Source organism: Ruditapes philippinarum, unplaced genomic scaffold (genome assembly GCF_026571515.1).
Source record: "Ruditapes philippinarum isolate M1 unplaced genomic scaffold, ASM2657151v2 ctg3116_1_1_1_1, whole genome shotgun sequence".
NCBI lineage: Eukaryota > Metazoa > Mollusca > Bivalvia > Venerida > Veneridae > Ruditapes > Ruditapes philippinarum.
In genome coordinates, this window is record NW_026866865.1 from 202,618 (window position 1) to 226,816 (window position 24,199).

A 24,199-nucleotide genomic window follows, 5' to 3' on the forward strand; every position below is an offset into this window, starting at 1 on the left:
GTATTGTTGGCATTGCAATGAAGGAGAAATTTCAATCAATATGCATAGAAAGGTAATGTGAAGGGATATGAAATAACAGATTTCTGCATGTTCATTTAAATGAAAATTAATATAGAAATTAAAATAGATACCAGTAAAAAAATTGTAAGGTACTAAAATGTAGATACTAGGGGGGGGGGGGGGGTTTGGGTCACTTAAGATGATATTTGCCTCTCTGACCTACAGTCTCGATCAGTCCCTTTAATTTATAAGTTCTTTGAAACCATGATATGTTATGAAGCTTGTAGAAGGTAGATTGGCACTTCCTCTTAAATTGTGCCATCTTGTTTCTCATAATATAATGGCATTCTGAGAGAGACGTACCCCAAGTAACTTTCACATTGTCTTCCAGTAAGACCTGAAAGCTGGCTCCGTGTTAGAACTTCAAGGGATGGCATATAAATTTTCCCTATAAATTTGCCCTTGTCTATAATTCACATATTTTGTGAGTGCCACACTACAAAAGTATAAATGGGGCATCCATGGCCGAGTGGTTAAGGTTGTTGACTTATAAACAACTTGCCCCTTACGGCCATTAGGTTCTAATCCTGACAGGGACTTTGGATTCTTTCATGTGAGGAAGCTATCCAGCTAGCTAAAGAACATAGGTGGTTTTACTCGGGTGCCCCTTTTGTGCCCTTTAATAATGCACAGAAGGGCACTGAGGGGCTTCCTCCACCATAAAACTGGAATGTCGCCCAAATTTTATTCCCAACTTTTGGTGTGACGTAAAAACCCCAAAAAAACAAAAAAAGACTAAAACCCTTTGGGAAGGGCCCTGGAACTCAATAAAAAAACTTCATATATGAATTTTTTTTCTTTCTTGGAATGTATCACAAATTTTTTGGAGAATGGAGAGTGATGCCCTTATTTAAGATTATTTAGGGGTATTTTGGCTCCGGCATGTGTAATTGTAAAGTATAACTTTTTGCTATATTTAAAGCCCATAAAAAGTGTTTGGTTTTCGCTGTAAAACCAAAAAAAACAAAAAAAAAACAAAAGAGTAATTCCTTTTCAAAAATTTTCTGACAAAACAAATGGGAAAGTTGGGGGTCCAAAGGTCTGTCCTAAATTGTCAACATTCCACATTTTGAATCTATTATTTTTAAGCATAAATTAAGTAAACACACTCAGAAAAGGTCATTAATATTAATTTTGCTCTTTTTGGTGATTCAAATTACAAAACTTTTGTAGAAATAAATGTAATATATTATTGTAAGTGCCAAAAATATGCAAGTCTTAACTTGAAAGTAACCATTGTCAATATTTGATAAGATCAGACTAGTAATAAGGGTTGAATTGGAAATTCAAAAAATTCATAGGTTTTTTTAACGCCTGTTAATTTAACAAGCGTAGCAGCCTGAATATTCCAGATAGACTGACCTACTTCTTAATTTTATTGATTTTTTGGCGTTTGAAGTTTTAAACTGACGTTAATGCGTTCTGTAATTTTCTTAAAATGGGATGTTAAATTTTTTTCAACAAAAAAAAAACTTGAATTCTCATGTTTTAAAACCAGATTATTATTGCTTCTGGAACCAAAAAATAATGAATCCTTTGCCCACCAGTAACGAAGAACCAGGCCCGATTCAGCACAATTAACTTATTGGCTGGCAAACTTATAAAGATAGCTCCCAAATTATGATCACCAGTAAATTTTGTGTAAAACATAAATAAAGGGTTTGGAAGGGAAAATTTTTGGGCCATTTTTGTAAAAATTTATAGGATTTTTTATAATTATCAATTGTTTCCAGAATGCAATATAATAATAAATTTAATGATTGGAGATTTTGGTATTTTTTTTACATAAATGTAATTAATTTTATTATGTTGTTTTAATCTGGTTTAGTAGATGAGTATTGCTGATTAGTTGCTAACTGTTATTGACTCACTTCAACTTTGTACAGGTCATCATAATTAATTTATAATGTAAGAAGTAAATTTTCCCCTGACATTTTGCATAAATAAGTAACGCTCAGTTTTGTCTGAAATGCCATATTAGCTAGTTAGAGTTGCCTCCCCTGGTTATTCTTCTTCCATTTTGTAATGAATATTGAATAATTTATGCCAAGTGGTGGAATTTTTATTACTGTACATGTATAGGAATGGAGATTTAGTTATCATAATAATAACCATTATTATCTGATGTCAAACTCTTTTTACAGTAAATATGAATTTGAAAACAGTTCTTCTTTACACAGATCTTTCCAACTCTTGGGGGCCTTACTATTTATTGCCCAGTGAATATATATGTGTGTCTGACATGGAATATGTCAGTCATGACCTTTTAATTGCTATATATGAATTCTTAGCCTGTTTGTCTTTAATGGTCGGGGCATCAGAATTACAACCACTGTTTTGTTATCCCTGCCTATCATAAGGAGCCACTAAATGGTTTTGAATTACTGGAGTAGATGCATATCTTAATTAGCTCTAGCAGGTGAGGTGGTTTTGACCCCTAAGTGTTGCTGTAAGTTTGTAACACCTGAGGTTAACCAAAATCATCTTTCATGTTTCAGCACCTTAGCTTATGACCTTATTATAAATTGTGCTAGTGGGCCATAAAACTAAACAAACAAGCTATGAATTATAAAACTGTGAGCTAGCTGGCACAGCTTTCTAAGGTGGAATTATGTTAAATTATGACACCTTTAGTCTGAAAATAATGGCACTGTAAGAGACCAGAGGACTTCTTTTCAACCTGTAGATCTTAAATAGTCTTTATGATTAGGAATCTGTTCGTATCCAGCCTTTAGCTTATTGGTGGGCTTTTACTCAGCGTAAACCCGTTTGTGCCTTGAAAATAAATGCACATGAGGTCTTCCTCCACCAGTAAAGCTTCAAAATCACAATATGACTTATTCTGTGATGGTACAATGTAAACCCAATCAAAAAATCAAACTTAAGTAATGAAATAAAAGGAATCTATCCCCTAATTTTAACGTCTTCTAACCCAAAAAAAAATGTCTAAAACTGCGTCCAAATGATGAAAATTATTAGACAGACTGGTTCTCTGATTAATCATTAATAATTGTCTGATTACAGAGTAAGATTTGTCATTAAATGGCTATAAATGAATGTCTTGTATTTATGTACACGCTACATTGTGTGCTGTTAAGGTATAACTAATTGAACATATATTTTTTCATAGTGATATGCACTGGTTGCTATGAAAATAGATTTTAATGCCATCTGAAAGTTAGTTCTAAATTGTTGTTGTTTTTGTCTATTTTCAGCCATATCAAAAGAAGACACAATACATGAAAAGTGACCAAGAGGTAAGTAATGAAATTAATAAAACAAAAACACAAGCTAAATTTAAAGTGTATAAATTTTATATATACTATATATTTTGCTGCAAAAAAATGTTCAGTTTTAAAAAATGAACCATTCAATAATACTTGTATGAAAGAAAATAAGGTGGTATATTGCCTTAAAAGAGAACTATACAAAAAATGCAGGAAATCCATTGTTGAAACGGTAACATTTCATTCTGCAATGTTTAATTCTGTTTATATACAATATTCATGTGTTTTAAATAAACAGAGACATTTCATGTTACAATTAAGTCTTTTGAGAATCGACCATAGAATTATGGAAACAATATTATTTTACTGTTTACATTTTATAAGAATATTTAATTAGATATAGCTTTATGCACTGGTTAAGTGAGTGAGATTGGAGCGCAACACTAATTGTATCATAGTTTGGGGACCTTTCTGTTGAAAATGTGTCAGAGTTAAATCGTATACATATACATGCACAGTGCCCCGCACTGCAGAGCATGTCCATTGATTGGTCATTTTGTCTGGGGTTTACATATTGTAACGACGGGAAAAGGGAAGGCGGATAGAAATATCATATTCAGATTGCTTGTTCATTTGGTTTCCTTTTTTCTGGGGTTTCATATTGTCACATCAGGAAGTGTTTTTATTTTTGACTATGAATACAAAGAGAAAGAACATCAAAAACCACTCGGCAATCTTGAATTTATACTCGAGTCGCCCCTCGTACCAATCAGATAGCCTTGTGCTTCGATGCTCTTTACTATTACTTATACCGTTATGCCGGTATATACTGCACAAAAGGCGCTTTAATGATTAAATGCTAAAATCTTGCCTTTTTACTCAACAAAATGAACTTTAAAATGTCGATATTATTCGTCTTTTCACAGCAATTTATATATGATAATGAATGAAAATGTAATAATTGGCAAAAAAAACCGATATTTGTCTATTTTGTGATCATGGTTTCTGCAAGCATGAGTAGTAAAAGAGTAAAAAGTAGTTAAAGTGTAGGAAAATCTAAACAGGATGTACAGGCTAAGAGTATTCTTCACTGGCTATTTTATATAGTAGCTAGTTTAATAATTGTTCATGCCACATTACAAATAATGTTGAAAAGGATGTTTGTGGATTATCTACATCAATATTATACCAGTAATCACAGTTGTCCCGATGTATCTGCCAAAAAAATATTTATAATTATGAATCACTACTACTTGACTCTTAAAATATTGTTTACCAAATTCCAACTGACAGGCCTGTTTGTTAATATCAGCACCCCAGCGCTACCTTAAGAGCTATGGAATGTGAAAAATTAATTGTTAATGATTATAGGATGGAAGAGGAAATTATAATTGCTGCTGACAGCCATTATTGAAAGAAAAGAGGCTACTGGAATAATAATTTACACAAATTTTTTTCGCGCTTTTTAAAGCTGCCTTCAGCCTTTATTTTCTGTGTTGGAAAAAACAATTCTGTGTTGTTTCAAAATCGAAATATTTGAGTAAATTTCATTTTGGGAAAGTGTATCATATCACTGTAAAGCAAGCCTGGTCTTCAAAACATCGTCAGAGAGCCATAATGTAATGCTATCAGTAAAGTTTGTTTCTAAATATCACTGCGGTATACCGTACCCCGGATATTGCTCGATATTATGAGGACTTTCATCCCATTTCGCGACATTGAACGGGGAACGAAGGTAAGTTCAGCGACGATATTTTCCAAACTAATGGCTATTTCATTTGTCTAAACGAGTTTTATATATCTAGAGGTATTTTTGTAGCTCTAAAAGACGTAAAAATATTACAGCTATTTGTAAAACTGATTAAACAACCCCTAAACGATCCGCTGCTCACTAGAAAATACTGACCGCGATACTGTAGAATCGTTAGAAATTATTATAATACCAATATAAAAAAAATTGAATCGAGCAATTTTTTTTATTCACAATCCAAGTATGCCTTGTCCAAATTTCAGGCAAAAAGTGTGAAAGTACAAAAAGATACAGGCCAAAAAAGATACAAGACAGTGTACCGAGTATTGATTTTAAGCGTACAGAGTATTGCAAAATAGCCCAACTTTAGTGTACAGAGTATTGCAAAAACAGAATGAGCACATTAGTATGGAAACTCGATATTTTTGATTAATTTTTACGTCTGTTTATCGATTTTATTTCATTTTTCTGATAATGTACTTGTTAATATGATATTTATTCAAATATTTCAGATTCAACAGTGCATTTTCAGTGTTATTACAGTTCTTTTCCTACGGGCAAATACAGAGATTTAATTTCCAATTTGGTTGAAAATCACACTATGGATGAAATAAAGTGTGCGCGGGGTCGGAAGCAGGGTAGAACCATCAAAATTGACGATAAAAAAACTTTAAATACATGTCTCAAGACACTTTGATCAAGGAGACCCATCTCAGAAATGGACAAGAATAAAAAAAAACATATTTAGATGACATTAATAAAAGGTTTTACAGGGCAAGTTTGCCTTAAGAAACATATCGACGAAATTAATAAAATATTGGCCCCAGGGCTAATGCCGTCCAAGCATGCCGGTATCGTCTTAACCTTTTACTGCATGAGCATAATGCGAAAAATGGCTGTTTTCAAGCCTCTTGTTACAAGTTCAAACTGCTATGAAACTATAAAAAATGCTTCAATACTGATCAAAATCAAACTGGGCACAAATGTTAGCTGGACCATAGCCTGTGGAATAGCATGCTCAATTTTAAATTTCCAATTATCATGGCAACGGGGTGGGGGGCGTCTCAAAATTGCCAAAAACCTCTATTTTGCGTTGTTTTTTCCCATCAAAACTGATTTCAAGGTGCACCAACTTCTCAATTGATTGATATAAAGTCTTAGGTTTTCGGCGTTTATTACACGGTACCTTTAAATCGACCTGAGGCCATTTAGCCCCCCACAAGTCCCAAGTCTTCTCGGCGATTAGAGGGGCTACTGCCCCACTTCAAACCCCTAAACAGAAGGGGGCACATCCCCCCCTGCCTACGTAACCCCCTTGATGTACCTTTTTAATGGGGGTGGCGCCGAAAAAGTGATCACTCTTTTGAATAACATTTCTCAAACGAAAAAAACGTGTTTGGGGCCTAAATAGCGCATGTTTTACACTATTTGAGGCCTCAAAAGGGGTGGGGGTGTAAAGCCTTCATGAGGTAAAAGGTTATAAGGAACATAACCTTTTTATTGCATCTGCTGCCCTTTATCATAATCTTATCAAAATCTATTATTCGGTTTTTTGAGCTGTACCCGCTCGGCAGTCATACGGTAACTCATTGCTAATGGCGTAACAAAATTTCACGTGCAGACGGTCTGCCGTTGCTAGAGTGCAGGTACAAAATGCCCGAAAGTTACCTTTATATGGATTTTTGGCATAGTATAAAGTCGGTTGATATTAGATATTGGCACACTTGCTCAATACCGTCTAATATTGACAATCTTGAGGCAGTATTAATGCACTTTGGGTGCATTTTTTTACTATTTAATTAAAGTAAGATATGCAATAATTATTAACAAATTCTGGAAAGGTTGACCCTTCGATAGCAACGAGAACATTTTAAACACAGAAAATTGCTGAGTTCGTTCGGCTGAGATTTTTCACGAGCAGGAATGAAAATATGGATTATTCGCAGATGTTTCCAGTAAAGTACCTCCGAATTCTGCATATTCTGCACATATAGTGTAAATAAGTATACACAGTAAGAAATATTTAAAATTAAATGTGGTAAATACTTTGTGTTTACTACTTGCATTTACTCTTCATTGATAACCAATACTCGTTACACTAAAAGCAATACTCGTGACACCGGCGGGCAACTCCAACGCAATACTCGGTACACTGACATGTGTATTTATTCTCAAAATGCACTGTCATCTGAGGTTCTATTGTTGATTGAACATTTACAACATAAACATTATCATCATTATCACATTTCACTCGATTCAAGTTTTTCTTTTAAAGAAGTATATGCACAAAAACATCAAATTTGATTGATCCGAGCTCATTTATCACGTGAGCAAAGAGACGAATTTTACCTCCTAATTACATTTCAAAGCTATTTCTCAACATTTTTGGGGTTTCAGTAACTAGAGAAATTATCGTAGTATTTGTTTTTCTACAAAATTTATATCAAACCAATTCAAAATGACTAAATATCGTCACTAAACATACCTTCTTTCCTCGTTCAAAGTCGCGAAATGGGATGAAAGTCCTCATAATATCGAGCAATATCCGGGGTACGGTATACCGCAGTGAATATAGATATAGAATGCGGACTGGCTGATTAGAGATATTGAATAGTTTATTTATTGTTTATGTATTTCATTATTGTCAAATTTCAGTTTTTTACCTTCAATTCTTTTGATTTGATTAAAATTATGAAAAATATTTATCTAAAAATAACATATTCAATATCTAGAAAAGCTGGAGGCTGCTTTAAAGTAGAAGACAGGAGCTGTGTTGGTAGCCTCGTGATAATAACCACAAGAAAAGATTTAAGATGTTGCATGTAGTCTGTATTATAATAGAGCTTTCTTATAGACTGTGTAAAATTGCTGCAACTATCCTAACCTTTTAAGCACTTATCCAAAGCATCTTTTGAGCATCTTGACATAATTGAATATATAAATGGTCAGGACTGTGTAACAACTTTTAGAGGGTTATTATGTACTGTTGTTTTTTATTTTGTCCATTAACATCTGCAGGAAGCCATTTAAAGCAAATGAGCCAGAGGGCAGGGCAATTCTAATAATTAGCCTGACAGCTTTCACAGATGTTTATGCATAAAAAAAAGGTGCAATAACCTTATTCTTGTCTGTTTGATAATTCCAGGTTTCATAAACCCCTTCGTGTTGTTCCCACATTTTGTCATGGATACTGCCACACAGCTCCCCAAATGACTAGCACTACTTTTATTGTGTCTTTTATATTCAGAATTAAACATACATAATGGAACTAAATATCTAAAAAAAATTTATCTTCATCTCATTCAAATACAAGGCAAGGTTTATAATCTTTTCTTTTCCCAATTTTTCTCAAGAGTACAGATGAGCTTCTAACGAATGGCGAGTCAACGAAGACGGGATCTCTTTCTCCGCCTGACCTTGCCCTACAAAGATGTTCACATAATGGTGACGATATTACGACAAATCACTCGTATAACAAACATATAGGTGGCTACCATACGCTAGGGAGACAGGGTACATATAGTGGAATTCCAGAGACTTTCTTGTCAAGTTTCAAAGGTTTGTACAGTTTTGTTTATAACTTAAAGCAGCACGCCTCCAGATTTTCATGACAATTTTGAAAATGTTTTGAAAAGTTAAAAATTGTTAACTGAATAAAGTGACTTAATATTTAAGTATGAGTCTACTGTACCACAGGGACAGTATAATAAAATAAACTAACTCAACAAATCCCAGCATTTACACACTACTTGCTTTGGTAAAAATCAGATTATTCATGATTGGTCGAAAAAAGCAACTTTTAAACTTAAATTTGGAATACCTTGGGTTGTTCTTTAAAGGGTTATGTCTTAGATTAAAGTACAGTATGTATATACATGTATCTTAAATCATATTGACGAGCCAAGTAAAGATTCCATCCATGTTACATCCTGTATATCAGATATTTCATTCTGTGCTAAATTTTTCTATATCATACAATTACCATTTGAAGGATCATGGTGATTAAGAAGTCATTAGCTTCTGACATTATCTTTGACACAATAGTGTGAGAGTATGATTAATAAGGAAAAGAAATGTGATTAATTATATATTGGTCAGTTTATGCAAGTACTGACTTCCTGACATGGTTAATATGGCAATTAGTATTGTTGCTCTTAGTTGTATTTAGACTACTTTGGGTTTATATAGGATTCTTTGAGTTTGAAAAAATAGTTTTTGATTAAAATGTAGTTATAATTATGTTGAACCAGTCCGCGTAGCTCAATTGGTTAGCGTGGGAGACTTGTAATTTCTACATTATGGGTTCGATTCCCAGGCTGGACACCTAAAATTACTCATCAGTCTTTTAGATGAGACTTTAAATCGAGGTCCTGTATATGAGTGCCTAAACGCATGACACGCTAAAGAAGCAGGAGAAGCTTCTGGAATTGGGGCATCTTTCTGTATTTGTATCTTGCAGAAAGAGGTTGCACGGCAACATTAGCCAAACATGAAAGGTAATTCAGGTTGAAAAATGTAACATTGACTTTAAGAGGATATTTGCTTCATAAATGTCAACAGGGCAGCCTGTCTGAGAGCACATACTCCAAATAAAATGTTTAAAAGCTGTAAATACATTATAGCTATCTGTCAGATTACATGTTTTCTTTCCTTTAAGTTAAGATAGCTAAATTGAAACCCTAGTTTCATACTTGTTGTAGAAAATAAATTAGCTTTACTGAAACATTTGATAACCTTTGATAAAATTGAACCATCATGATCTTACCTTAATGTGAGTACAGTTCTATTAACTAAGCCTATCTATTACAAAATTGATTTCTGTATATTTAATGATTTATATGCAATCAGATATTGTTGTTGTTGTTGTTGTTGTTGTTGTTGTTTCTATAGTAGTGGACAAAGATATAGTAGCCTCTGACCTTTAACATGATAGGGGTGTTGGTATGTTGAGCCCTTTGGGAAATAGCCAAAAAGCATTCACAGTTATAGAAACAGGACAACCAGAGTTGAATGACCTTTTTTCCTGAATGGTATATTGTGCATTTGTGTTGTTGTATTTTGGTATCATTGGTAATTACTGAATTAGAAAAATGCCCAAACCAATTCCCTATGGAAACATAGAGAAAAAAATAATGGAAATAATGACATTGTTTACTGGTTTACTATGTCAGAATTATTGTTTACTATGTCAGAATTATTACAGATATACCACTGAGTGGATATCTTTCATATTTGTCTGTTGTCCGACATAGAGTAGAAAAAATCTTCAGCTGAGGTCATAGAGGTATAATGATTGGTTATATGGTTATGAAAGAGAAAAATTGGCAATTTTCAGGAATTTATTGAAGCAATATAGCAATTTTGGAAGGGTGTTTTTTTTTTACCACAGATTTTGATTTCGTAATATTTCTTATAATGATAATCAATACATAATTTTTGTATTATGACAATGAAATGATGCCTTTTTTTCTTCTGCAGTATTGAATATTGCTGAGAATTACATGTTTATATATAGGGAAGATACATAAAAAAGATATTAAGACAGAATTAAAGACTTTTATTGGCTAATTAAGCAGATTATTTACATATTAACATTTATATCGAAGTTACTATTGGAAAATTGTACATAAATAGCAAAATAAATTCCTTTACTTCAAGAGTAATAATTGTACTTTTCTTTGCTTGTTAGCATTTTTTCTTCAATAAATCCTTATTTTTATTTCTGAAACTTAATAATTAAGTTACTGTATCTAATACAAAGCACATAATATATCTTATTTATAATGTACAATAATATATTTATGTTTTAATGTATCTTTATATAATTTTTATTAATAAAACAGTCCCATTAATTTTGTGAAAGGACATTTCTTAGGTTGTAACAAACATACATTGAGGCTTGGGTCTTTGACTCAAGTGATATCATCAGAATAATTTTTTCAAAGGTTACTTTAAATCAAAAGCATGTGAAGATTACTTTAAGGTCTTTGAAATAACATTAGATTGTAGTGGAACTTGGTCTTTTAAACAGGTATCATTAAATACATTATTTCCTTCAATAATACAGAAGCTGCAATTGCTTTTCATAATTGTTTTTTCAAAAAACCTATAATGAGTTTGTAACAATTCAAAGACATGTTGTTAATTTGATGTGACATTTAATTAAAAAACAGAAATTCTAGATGAATTCCTCGGAGTATTGTAAATTAATGGTCCATCAGGAGGTTACATGCTATCTTTGAAAGTGTAGTGTGGAAAATGACATGCAATTTTCTGAACAATTTTATCAAGACAGATAGCAATTTAGTTTTTAAAATGACATTTTTTAACCAAATACCATGCTATATATCTTAAATGGCCTTTTCCATACAATATAGACAAAACCATTCATCATTTTTTGGGGGGAAAATTTTGAAATATAATCATATAACTACAGTGCAGATAGCATGCAATTATCAAAATCTGTGCCAGCCTAAATCTTGGTCTGCACTGGTCGCAGAGTTTATAGGATGGATCAGTTATTGTAGTTTATGAGAATTATTAAAATAATGTGTTCATGTATCAATATAAGTATGCATTGACTTTTCTAAAATCTTTTTGAAAAAGCGAAAATCTTTTTAACACTATAGAGAATACAGTTTCAATCCAGATATGATTGAAATTGGTCAAAAAGGCTGTTTAGATAACTTCTAGCTCGAGTTCGAATATGTGACAGTCCAGGGTCAAAAACAAGGTCACAAAGCCCAAATAGGAAAAACCTTTTTAGCACTCTACATCCAAAGGTCCTGGTGATTGTTCAGAAAGGGTTGATTTGATGATTTCTTGCTCAAATTGACAAACATGGGTCGTAACAGCATAATTGTAAAGAAACTTTCCATGTACATTATTTGATAAGAAATCCGCATTATTTTGAAGAAAATCAAGAAATTAAGATTACATGACTGTTTTCTATGTAAATTACTCAGCACATTTTCTATGTAAATTACTCAGCATATTTTCTATGTAAATTACTCAGCACATTTTCTATGTGAATTACTCAGCACATTTTCTATGTAAATTACTCAGCACATTTTCTATGTAAATTATTCGGCATATCATTGGTTCCCAAAAGATAAAAAAGATTGTTTTAGCAACTTGTATGCATAAACTTTGCCTTGTAGTTGCAGACATTGAATTGATTATGATCCTACTGGGAAATAATACCAATATTTTTTTATTTCCAAACATGTGACAATATCAGTTGTATCTAAAACAAATGCTGATCCTGAGCACAAGAAAGCTTTTATCTTGACTGGTTAGCTGTTTGTTAAAGGGACTCCACTGAGGTTTTTTTTTTTACCCAACAGGACTTGATATAATTTCTTCAGGATTTATGTTCAGTTTTGAAGTACTGGTCTAAACCAATAACTTGTGTGCAAATTTCAGATCATTTTCTTTTTCCAAATTAATTATTTTTAATTGTGAAGACAGAGCCAAAATCTAAGTGGCTAAGAAATAATAGCGACAAAATACGATTTTTCAATTTATTTTTCAGTATATTTATTATTTATCTTTTGCATATATTACCCTGATATTCTGTTTTAAGTGCCCCAGTTGATCAATGATAGAAATTCAAATTTAATGTTTTTAGGCTTTTTGATCTCATGATGCAGGGGGGTTCCTTTAAGGTTACAGAATGCAATAGTAAAATTTTTATCTCAGCATTATTGAGTCACACAATTACTGGTTTTATATTTTACATGCCCCAGTTAATCAATGTTTTAAAATCAAACTTTATGTTTTTTTGGCTTTTGAACCCCAATGGAGTTCCTTTAATGTTATACAAAATGCAATATTTTTAAATATTTATCTCAGCATAGTAGACAATTATTGGTTTTTATCTAATTCTTATTTTCTTTTTCTCTATTCAGTGACCACAATATATATTTGTAATTTCTGTTCTCTAAATATGTTTTCTATGCAAATGTATTGTATTTTTTCCAAGAGAATATGTCACGCTGGAATATTTTCAGTCTGTAGATATTAAGAAGTGTCAACGCACAGGAATTTATAATAGAGCTGGAATATTTTTTAACCGGTTTCAATTACTATATAATACTAAAGTGTGTAAACTTGAAGGCAAGAATTATGACAGATTCTCGGTAGATTACATGTACTAATTAATTTTGTCACCACCAAATACAACAGTTACTGATTATTTAATGCAAAGTAAAGGATTTTGAACATTTGAAGACAGATATTATAAAGGTGAGATTGAAAAGAAAAAACTTTTTACATCAAACTTGGATTTTACTTAATGTGACGATTTTATAAATTTCTAATAGAAGGTCTTAGATAATAGAATATATTGATATATTCAATCTGTTATTGTGTGAAATTCATTAAAGTTTTTGTGACTTAAAGTTACATTAAAAAAAAGATTTCATAGGAAATAATACATAATTATTGTGCATATACATAATAATGTAGTAATATTAATTATAGTTTATTTCATGGAAAATTTGATGCCTTATTTAAATTATAAGTGTTTTAGGATTTTCAAAATTTAATGACTGACTGGAAGTCACTATAAATTACATTATTGGTACAGTAATGAGAATTAAGAATTTTTAGGTTTGTTGTTATAATTTGTAATAAAATTTTTTTTAAAAATAATAAAAAAGAATTATGAGAAATTTTATTTGGCATATGTTGTTCTATACTCTATGTATATTAAAACATTGTGTATAATTGCTGCATGTACTGATCATCACAGTAATAATATGTATGTTGTAATTAAAACATTCCGTTTTTTTTTGACAAAGCTTTTATTTCAGCTTTTAAAACGTCACATTCTATTAAGCAAATACTTAAAACAAATGTTGCGAATATTTCTAAAATAAAGGAATTGTGCTGTATTGTATATTTATTTCTTATAAAGAATTTTTGAGATTATAATTATGGTAAAAGGCCTAAAGAAAAAAAGCCAAATTGATCTGTTTTGAAATGGAGCTCTGCCATTGGTCAGTTTTATTAATCAGATCCTTATAGTCTGATTTCATAGAATTTAGGAGGAGTGTCTCCAAGATTTATAACTTTGAGCACAGATGTGGTTTAAACAAAACTACATTTTATCTCGAGAATTACTGTGTACTTCCTGTGTGAAAATAAAGCTAATTGAGCTACCTGATTTAGAGCTCTAATTAAATAACCAAGTAAGATAATGTTCTAAATGTGATGACTGGCATTTTTTGTGACTTGTTCGGATTTCTTTAAAGGCAATAACTCCTACGTACAAAACTTGATTTCCCTGTAGACTTGAACTGATTTTACCATTGTCTCTGTTTAAATGTTAATAAAATATTGGCATTTAGGGCTGTATCGCTCTATCTGTTCATGATTGTACTCTTATACTGTCTTCAATGTTTTTTAAAGAAAATAATTTTTCTTGAAAGAAAGACATAATTAAGGTCTGAGTCTTGCACTTTAAAAAATGAATTTATTGTGTTACGTTAAGTTCATTGCTTAAGGTTACAGCAGCTTTGCCGATGTATGCAGTTTGAACCATCACGTTTATCAGTGGTTAAAAATTAGCAGACTCGTACATTATTTGTCCGATATTAACCACTCTGCCGCTTTAATATTTAATATGTCTATTGAGGTTAGACAAAATGTATTTAGATAACCAATTATATGAAGGTTAAAAAATCATTCCAGTTTCTATCATATACAATCATGTGCATTTGGAATGCAAATTGAACAATTACTTGTTTGTATCAGTTTCATACTTGAATACGGGACACTGGACGCACAGGTTTACAATCAGTCCATAGGCTTATTTCAGTGAATGATTGTTTGACATTCGTGACTGTTAACAAATCATGTACAAAGAAATTATGGTGTTAAATAATATTGGCAGCACCTTTATTGTTGAATCATTTGACTGTTGGTTAAAGCAGTATTAGATTTCCGGAATATTCTAGATTTTGTTAGAATGTAAAACAATATATCAGTCATAATAAACATTCATATCTATTTTCAGCTAATAGCCACGCTACTGTAAAGCGGCATCATTCGGCCGGTGATATGTTAGATGACGCCCAGTTTAATGGGACAGATGATCAAAGATCGGGCAGACCTAGATCCGAGGGCCACGCATATCATCAAACATTTGCTCAGAAGCGGGCTTCCAGTTATGGGGTACCATTTAACTTGTTTTCAATAATAATTGTATATGTGTGATTATAACATTAAAGGCACATTTTACAACAGCAAAACAAATAAATTCTAACATCTTTAGAAAGGGCAAAAGTGATTTTATAATGTTTATATAATGGTTTTGGAGCATGTTAAAATGATGCTTTGTTACCTGAAGACTGTCAGTATTGACTCTTAGTCTAGATGAAATTATAACATTTCATTTATCACAAATCTAAAATAAGAACAGTTAACAGCTAAAAGAGTCATTTTTCGTTGACATGCGACACACGCTTGTAGTGTAACGCTAACAGACTTAGAGTGTTTTAATGCTATTTCTGTATGTGATATGATTTTATTGAATGAGTTTATCTGACATACCTGTGCCGATTTTGCGACTCCATCAAAATGGTTTTGCACTGCCATGTATATATTTTGACGTGACAACACTTATTATAGTTATAAAAACATGGTGTAAAGTCGCGCTAATTTTAGCGCTACTCTTTAAGCGCGTCAATGAAAAATATCTCTTTTGTTTTCACTTTAAACAGTCTTTATTTTGGGTATGTGATATATAGAGTATTAATTCATGTAAGCTCATTACTGAATTTTTTGAACACATTGAATAAAATAATATTATGCTCGCCAGAGGCTCGCATATTATATAATTTTATTCAACTTGTGCTTAAAATTCAGTATTGAACTTATACTTACATTCAATATCCTCTATATATTTCACTCCTGCTGTGTCTGGGCTATGTGATGAATACATATAATACAGAAGTTCTGTCAAATTTCAGGGTAACGGTTTATATGTGTAATTGAATTTCAGGGATAAACTTATATTATGTTGTTAAAATTTCAGGGTAATGGTCCATTTGGTAGGGCAGAATCATATCAAAAGCTGGAGCAGCTTGGAGAAGGTTCATATGCAACTGTATATAAGGGCATCAGCAGGTCAGTATTGTTTGCTAAGGGGAGTGGTGGCCTAGTTGTTATTAGGTGTCTGCTTCTCAACCCAGAGATCATGGGTTGGAGCCCTAATCGGGTCACATGTTTCTTCATATGACACCAGTACTGGTTGGTTCCTTGAAGCTGACTCATTGATTAATATAAGTTGCAAGAACTTGTTTCGCAATAGAGCTTTAATAAATATGTTTAAACTATTGCTTGCATTTTACAGGCAAAATAAAAAGGTGTTTTCTTTACAGACAGGGGAAACATTGATTTTATAATGTTAAGATTATAGTTTTTGAGAATGTTAGATGCTAATGTAACCTGAAGAAAGTACTGATAAATGTGAAATAATTTGTCATAAAAGGAGGAAAATAAAAAAATTTATGCAAAATAGTATGAACTCCATACAAAATACTAAGTCACTATAACTGTACTTCATAATTGAGAAATTTCCGAAACTGTTTTAAAATCATTGTAAATAGTAAAACAAACATACAAAGTTTGACATTCTGATTCAATCAAATATCTAGAAAATTTGAGATAATGCTGACATGAATCATGATAAATTGACAATAATTTCATCAAATATTTGTGCTTGCCTATAGTGAGGCCTCTTGCTCCGACTATTGATAATAATGAGCTGAAATTAACATTTGAGTACTGTGATATAAAGATGAACCATGTAAAACAGTGTTTGTAAATAATGCACATGGAAGAACCTGAGGTTTTTTTTATCACTAGTAAAACTGAATGGTTGTCAAAATAAAACCTAAAACAGTCAATGAAACAAAAACCAAATCTGTAGACATAAAGTGTTTTTAGACATAAAATCAAAATGTTCCAGACATGATTTAAAACTTGCAAGTTCCTGAAGGAGAAATTTTAACATTTAGAAAGACAAGAACACTCTGGAGAGATGTTACAGTTTTATTAGCTCTTGCATTTTAGCTCTGCCAATTCCTTCCATAAATTGTCTCCCCTTATATGGTCTCAAAGTTTCAATCTAATTTACATTTAATTAGCATGTGTAGTTAAACAAATTAAAACAAACACTGCCAAATTTGTGATTTTTGACATGCCTGGTTTTTAGCTCACCTTGCACAAAGTGCAGGTGAGCTTTTAGGATGGCCAACCAAATGGCGTCCGTCGTCTGTCGTCCGTCCACATTTTAAATATTCTAAGGACATCTTCTATGATACCGCAAGGCCAATGTTAATGAAACTTGGCAGGAATACTCTTTGTATGAAGCTCTATCAAGATTGTTCAAAGAATTCCATTTCATGCAGAACTCTGGTTGCCATGGCAACCGAAAGAAAAATCTTTAAATATCTTCTTTTAAAGAACCATAAGAGCTAGAGCTTAGATATTTGGCATGAAACATCTTCTAATGAGTGTCTACCAAGTTTGTTCAAATAAAAGCCCTAGGGTCAAAATTGGCCCCGCCCCAGGGGGTCATTGATTTTCCCTATATGCAGATAGTAAAAACTTAAAAAATCTTCTTTTAAAGAACCCAAAGAGCTAGAGCTTAGATATTTGGCATGAAACATCTTCTAGTGAGTGTCTACCAAGTTTGTTCAAATAAAAGCCCTGGGGTCAAAATTGGCCCCGGCCCAGGGGGTCATTGATTTTCCCTATATGCATATAGTAAAAACTTAAAAAATCTTCTTTTAAAGAACTGTAAAAGCTAGAGCTTAGATATTTGGCATGAAACATCTTCTAGTGAATGTCTACCAAGTTTGTTCAAATAAAAGCCCTAGGGTCAAAATTGGTCCTGCCCCAGGGGGTCATTGATTTTCCCTATATGCATATAGTAAAAACTTAAAAAACCTTCTTTTAAAGAACCCAAAGAGCTAGAGCTAAGATATTTGACATGAAATATCTTCTAGTGAGTGTCTACAAAGTTTGTTCAAATAAAAGCCCTGGGGTCAAAATTGGCCCTGCCCCAGGGGGTCATAGATTTTCACTATATGCATATAGTAAAAACTTAAAAAATCTTCTTTTAAAGAACCCAAAGAGCTAGAGCTAAGATATTTGACATGAAATATCTTCGAGTGAGTGTCTACAAAGTTTGTTCAAATAAAAGCCCTGGGGTCAAAATTGGCCCCGCCCCAGGGGGTCATTGATTTTCCCTATATGCATATAGTAAAAACTTAAAAAATCTTCTTTTAAAGAACCGTAAGAGCTAGAGCTTAGATATTTGGCATGAAACATCTTCTAGTGAATGTCTACCAAGTTTGTTCAAATAAAAGCCCTGGGGTCAAAATTGGCCCCGCCCCAGGGGGTCATTGATTTTCCCTATATGCATATAGTAAAAACTTAAAAAATCTTCTTTTAAAGAACTCAAAGAGCTATGGCTAAGATATTGAGCATCAAACATGTTCTAATAGGTGTCTACCAATTTTGTTCAAATAAAAGCCCTGGGGTCAAAATTGGCCCCGCCCCGGGGGGTCAATGATTTACCGTATATGCATATAGTAAAAACTTAAAAAATCTTCTTTTAAAGAACTCAAAGAGCTATGGCTAAGATATTTAGCATCAAACATGTTCTTATAGGTGTCTACCAAGTTTGTTCAAATAAAAGCCATGGGGTCAAAATTTGCACCACCCCGGGGATCATTGATTTTCCTTATATGTGTATAGCAAAAACTTAAAAAATCTTCTTTGAAAAAACCCAAATAGCTAAAGTTAAGATATTAAGCATGAAACATCTTCTAGTGAATGTCTACCAAGTTTGTTCAAATAAAAGCCCTGGGGTCAAAATTGGCCCCGCCCCAGGGGGTCATTGATTTTCCCTATATGCATATAGTGAAAACTTAAAAAATCTTCTTTTAAAGAACCAAAAGAGTTAGAGCTAAGATATTTAGCATGAAACATGTTCTAAAAAAGTGTCTACCAAGTTTGTTCAAATAAAGCCCTGGGGTCAAAATTGGCCCCGCCCCGGGGGGTCAATGATTTACCGTATATGCATATAGTAAAAACTTAAAAAAATCTTCTTTTAAAGAACTCAAAGAGCTATGGCTAAGATATTTAGCAATCAAACATGTTCTTATAGGTGTCTACCAAGTTTGTTCAAATAAAAGCCATGGGGTCAAAATTTGCACCACCCCCGGGGATCATTGATTTTCCTTATATGTGTATAGCAAAAACTTAAAAAATCTTCTTTGAAAAAACCCCAAATAGCTAAAGTTAAGATATTAAGCATGAAACATCTTTTAGTGAGTGTCTACAAAGTTTGTTCAAATAAAAGACCTGGGGTCAAAATTGGCCCTGCCCCGGGGGTCATTGATTTTCTTTATATGTGTATAGCAAAAACTTAAAATCTTCTTTGAAAAAACCCAAATAGCTAGAGTTTAGATATTAGGCATGAAACATCTTCTAGTAAGTGTCTACAAAGTTTGTTCAAATAAAAGCCCTGGGGTCAAAACTGGCCCGCCCCAGGGGTGTCATTGTTTTTAACTATATGTGTATAGTTAAAATTTAAAAAAATCTTCTTTTCAAAAGCCCAATGAGCTAGAGCTTAGATGTTTAGCATGAAACATGTTCTTATGGGTGTCTACCAAGTTTGTGCAAATAAAAGCCCTTGGTTTAAATTGGCCCTGCAACATTGGGGGGGGGGTGGGGGGGGGGCTATATACAGGTGAGCGACCTCAGGGCCATCATGGCCCTCTTGTTTTATTTAGAACAGTTCATTAGAAGGTTTATGGTGGTCAGTATCAAAGAACTAAAAATATAGTAGCCAATAGTGTAGGTTACTGTCTTGTCGGACATTGTGGATGTCCAAGGTGGTCTGGCTTAATAGTGGTGTATAGAACATGCTAGAATGGAGATTTTTTTTTTTCGGGGTGGCTGGGGGGGGGGGGGGCAAAAGGGGTTTTAGGGTTTATAAGTTAGAAATTTTTTTTGTTAATTAGAAAAGAAGATTTTTTTGGTTTAAATATAATTTTTTAAGCTTAATTGCAAAACAAGTTCTTGCAACTTATATTAATCACTTTTTAGTCTGCTAACCAGTACTGGTGTCATATGAAGAAACATGGTTGTGACCCTTATAAGGCTAAGTACGACTTGAACTCATGGCCCCAGGGTTGAGGTAGACACCTTAATCACTAGGCCACTACTCCCTTTTTTCACCATTCGTCAAATCTTACTGCCGCAGTAATCGGGTAAAAAAATAGTACCTTGATTTTTTTAAGCTGACTCGTCAGTCATCACACACATTTTTGTGTCGCCTCTACGGAGTAGTGGCGACATATAGGGATCACTTCTCCGTCGTCTGTCTGTCTGTCCGTCCGTCGGTCACAAAACTTGTCCGGACTACACCTCATAAACTACTGGTGCAATTTCATCCAACTTTACAGGAATGATCAGTGCTAAGTCTAGTTGTGCATATTGTCAGCATTTTCCGGTTTAATGATTTTTGTCAGAGTTATGGCCCTTTAATAATTTTTAATTTCAAAGTTTGTCCGGACTACTTCTCTTATACCACTAATGCAATTTCAATGAAACTTTACAGTATTGATCTGTAGCTCAAGTCCTTGCGCATATTGCACCGGTTTTCCGGTTTCCGAGTTCTGGCCCTTTGATAAAAAGGTGTTTTTTTCTGTGTGTTGCCAGATACACAAAAGCTTGTCCGGACTACTCCTCATAAACTACTGGTGCAATTTCATCCAAACTTTACAGGAATGATCAGTACCAAGTCTAGTTGTGCACTGTCCGTCTGTCACAAAATTTGTCCCAACATGAAATTGGCCATCATGAGGCGACACATGTGATTACTGATCGCTCTTGTTTCTCCATTGATGCCATAATTATGTTATTCCCCCCCCCCCCTCCCCCATGTTAGCATAGCCAGTCTGTATTTCTGCTAAATATTTCTTGTTTTACAGTATGGTTTAAAAGTATAAGTGACTAGGAAATAACGCAATCAGAAAACAAAAACCTTGTGTAAGGAGTATATTACATGCATTATTGATTAGCGTTTTGTCTGTTGTGATAAATAAAATCCCCCGAGAAAAAACACGGAAATGTTTGCCAACCAGACAATTTTGTATGAAATCTGTCCCCTTAATGAATACAATAAAATATATGAAAACATAAAATATGATTAAGTCAGCAGATTTCTGATAATTAAGACATGAAAAGCCAAGCTCAGAATTTGTCTAAATTAAGACATCAATAACTCAGAAACTTGTTCAGTGTATATACTTACAATACCGGTAACACCAATTTAATGATTTATAATACTGAGTATTATTTTGTTACATCACTTTTCATTTGACAATCTTTTTATATAATCTATATACATGGCTGCTGTCTACATTAAAGTTATATTTCTTTTTTTCTTAAGTACATTTTTCTGTATAATAAATTCCTTAAAAAGATTCTATAACCTAAATTTTTTATAAAGATTCTAAAAATGACAGGTTATATGGCTGTGAATAAATGGTTGCTTGCAATATAATCCATGCCTAACAGCTCAGATTATGTAATAATTATGCAAACAGTTGATTATATGGGGTCATATAACATGTCACAAATCTTTATAAGTAATAGAATAAGTTACAATAAACCAACAAATGCAACAATATTGCGTTGAACGAAACTGCCCCCTGCACATACCCCTCGTGTTTTTGGATAAATTTAGGAATAACATTGCAAATGATCAAAAACAAGGATCAATCTGAAATTTTATAAACATACTTTTATCAAGTCCACTTTTATAAATTTAATAATTGAATTTTTTTTATATTCATGATAAGCAATGGAGGTATTTAATTTTTATCTTGACCTTAATCATAATATGTATATTCCCTAAATAAATCGAATCTTTACAGCTGCATGCCTCCAGATGAGCCAAAATATTTCAAGAAAATAAAACTAAAGAAAATGTACTAAGATGTTAAGTAAAGTAGAAATTCAAGATTCAAGTAATAATGTACAAGTTATATGTGCGATTATTGTCTGATTTTGCAGTGTTTATTACAGTGTAACTTCTGAATTCTGGAACTTCTAAAATCCGAAAACTTCTGAAATCCGAACATATTTCAGGGTCCTTGATATTCTGTTTTCTATGCAATAAATACCTCTAAATTCCGGAACTTCTAAATTCTGAATTCCCAACAATTTTTCGGTAAAAATTGGGTGATATCAATTCAAATTTGCTTTCAAAATCCTGAAATTTAAAAAGGTGTGAAGGAAAATTTTATAATTGAGATTGTAATTTAGTGAGTTATAAGCAGAATCTGCAATGTGTAAATTCATATGTTTGTTTATTTCACAATATTTTACTTTTAAATACATTAATTACATTTTCAAGTTTTCATGGAAATAAGCATGACTCTGGAGGCATGCTGCTTTAAATCATTATGGCATAATATAGTGACTGACCTGAGGTCTATCCTTATTACCTATAGTACAACATCAATACTTGCAGAGATTCTGTGGTCGAGGGGTTAAAGTCGATGACTTCTAATCCAGTTACCTCTCTGGGGTGGGTTTGATCCCCGGGAGATGCTTTGGTAGTTAAGCGCGGAGGAAGGTAGTCTAGTATTCGGGTGTAACTCTTAGGAAACTACCCACCTATATGACTTAAATACTGTTGGGAAAAGGCGTAAAATGAAACAAACAAACAAAACTTGCAGAGAAATTTAGATATTGATATTTTATGTAACAATTTTTCCATAAGAAGAAAAACATGAATAGAGCATAAAGATTATTTTGTTATTTTACAGTTTAACAGACCAGGTTGTAGCATTGAAAGAAATCCGAATTCAACCCGAAGAGGGTGTTCCATTTACTGCAATCAGGGAAGGTAATTCATGATTTACTTATTTCAAAATTTTATTTCCTGATAAAAAAAACCTTCTAAGGTACATAATTATATTAAGCTCGCATTTAGCTTAGTTGTAGATTGCACTATTTCACAAGTCACCACATCACTGATCCAGAAATCATGTGGTATTTAGTTATTCGGTTACTTGCGGAGAAATTGGTATTTACTTGTTAGTTATCCAGGAAAGCGTGTCTAAGATGGAATGAGTGCTCAGATGTGACGGAATATGTGTAGTATTTAGCATAACTAAAACAAATACATATTCAAATGAGATGTATTTTTATGCATATCCACAAAATATTCAGTGCATACACGTCAAATTTGTGTAACAATTGCTTTATATAAGAAACTGTTTCATATGAAATTATTTCATTATGATCATATTATAAAAAATCTAAGAAAAATTTTAAAATGTCAATGAAAGCATTTTCATTCTTGACATTCACTTGTACAGACTCACTTGTTCAGGATCAGTTTGCCATGTTAATGCAGTAATGGGTTAACTCCTATTAAATTATGTTTGGTAATGGATTGGCCCTGCTTTGAATATTGAACAGTACATTTGAAAAATAAGGGATTTCAGGATAATCTGGCATACTGTATAAGCGGATACTTCCCCGTGTCGAAAAGTTAGCAAATTTAAAATTCCAGAAATTTGCACATATATTTCTGTGTTGCATTGCTAACTTAACACTTATACAGTATCCATGCTATCTGATCATGATCAGCACTTTTCAGTATTCAGTCAGTATTTATTATAAAATCTTCCCTAAAAATGATTAATGGTTTTACCCAGATTGAAAGATGGATGAGTCCATGTAGAATATATAGGGTGGTAAGCTTTAAGTTTCAAAAACAGTATTGATGATACGATGGTATTATGTTTGGAGGATTATAATGCATTAAAACTTGGCTTTTAGTCTAAGTCGTAAATCCATCTTAGGTGTTGGACTGCTGGAAATATTCCTCAGAAAACTGTAATGAATTATTGAATTTTCTCTGCCTTAGAAATTTCATAAATCATAATGAAATATTGTAGAATTATGATTCTAAATATAGAAGCACATAGACTGTATTATGTCTGGGTAAGAACTTAAACTTTAAGCTCCACATTCAGGACACCCTCTGTTTTTGTGACTATTTCTGAAAAGCTTGCAGAATTATAGAAATATGTTCAAGTTTCTAAGTTCCAAGCAGTTT

The 24,199-nt window shown here is 32.7% G+C and overlaps 1 pseudogene; it reads left to right on the plus strand.

The window, feature by feature from the left end:
• LOC132734039 (cyclin-dependent kinase 14-like) overlaps nucleotides 1-24,199 on the plus strand; it is an 87,417-nt pseudogene that overhangs the window by 49,343 nt on the left and 13,875 nt on the right.